This window comes from Benincasa hispida, chromosome 3 (genome assembly GCF_027475165.1).
Source record: "Benincasa hispida cultivar pf3 chromosome 3, pf3_genome.v1.1, whole genome shotgun sequence".
NCBI classification, from domain to species: domain Eukaryota; kingdom Viridiplantae; phylum Streptophyta; class Magnoliopsida; order Cucurbitales; family Cucurbitaceae; genus Benincasa; species Benincasa hispida.
Window position 1 is genome coordinate 63,793,443 of NC_143480.1, and position 1,350 is coordinate 63,794,792.

Below are 1,350 nucleotides of genomic sequence, written 5' to 3' on the forward strand. Positions count from 1 at the left end.
TGGTTCACCTCTGGGTGGTGTGGCTCCTATTGATTACCTGCCCAAGAGAAATTTGGATGGTTCCTCCATCCGGGATTATAGGTGTTTGAGAATGGGTTATTTTTTATAAAGCATACCGATTGCGGATTTTATGGGCAATCAGAGTAGGAATGGGGATCTCCACATCCCACACAGTTAACCATAGGTTGTACAAATGTTTCTACCTGATTTACCTTTTGTGAGTTCTATGCGTTCCCCAGTGACATATTCTGCAAAAGGTTTATCACAGTAGCCACTTATGTAGATAGTGTGGCTATTACATTAGAGTCAATAGAATTCACATTCTGAGATCGCCTCTTCCTTTCTGCTCTTGCATCGTAAGTGTTGTCCACCCATTCCATATTATGCTTGGCTATGCGGTCTAATATTTCCTTAGCTTCAGTATAAGATTTGTCCATGATATCGCCAGCTGCAACTGTGTCGGCTGCCATTTGAGACGCTCTGTTTAATTTGCCATAGAAGATCTCCATCTGGATGGTTAACGATAATCCGTGATTGGGGCAGTTTTTGACTAATCCTTTAAAGCGCTCCCATGCGGCACTTATGGTTTTAAATTCTTTCGGCTCGAAGTTTATGATCTCTCTCCGCCTCCTTGCGTTTGTAGTGGGTGGGAAGTATTTCTGCTTGAATTTCTCCACCAACTTTTCCCAAGTCGTGATCTCTCCAGGCTCCAAAGAACTTACCCATTGCTTTGTGTCGTCACGCAGAGAATATGGGAATAAAGATAGCCTGATAGCTTCTGGAGTGATTCCAATATGGGAATAAAGATAGCCTGATAGCTTCTGGAGTGATTCCATGAAACACAAACAAGTTGCACGTCTCTAGGAAACGTTTCTTGTGGGTGTGAGGGCTTCTCCCCAAGCACCCCCAACCTGTCCAACTGTTTGGAGCATTTATAACATCACAGATTTCATCTCAAATCTTGTCCATCTGGCGTTGGATATATGATCCCTGGTGAGAAATCATACAACACAAGGGACGCATACTCCCTCATTGGATGCGTATTACTGTTTTCCATTATGATAGGATTTTGCGCAGCGTGGGCTAGCTGTTAAGCAAAGTTATGATTCGCTTGTTTGTCCGCCATTTGTTGTTGATTGGTTTGTTTTCTGAGTAATTGTTGCCTTAACCTATGGCGACAATTAGATCGATTTCTTCGTCGGAAGGTCCTTTCAACTTCGGGGTCGTATACAAGTTTAGGAGTGCTTTCCCTACTCATAAACGTTTACAAGCTTCGGCTTAGCTCGTAATACTCCCTCAGTTGAAGTTTTCCTACAAAAGATACAAGCAAAATTTCGGGTTAGTTTTGTT

At 42.7% G+C, this 1,350-nt stretch overlaps 1 non-coding gene across 1 annotated transcript; it reads left to right on the forward strand.

Annotated features, from left to right (window-relative positions):
• Positions 1 to 525: 525 nt before the first annotated feature.
• Positions 526 to 631, forward strand: LOC120074787 (small nucleolar RNA R71). The gene has a single exon (XR_005481069.2). It is a non-coding gene; the product is annotated as a small nucleolar RNA R71 (small nucleolar RNA).
• The last annotated feature ends 719 nt before the right edge of the window (positions 632 to 1,350 follow it).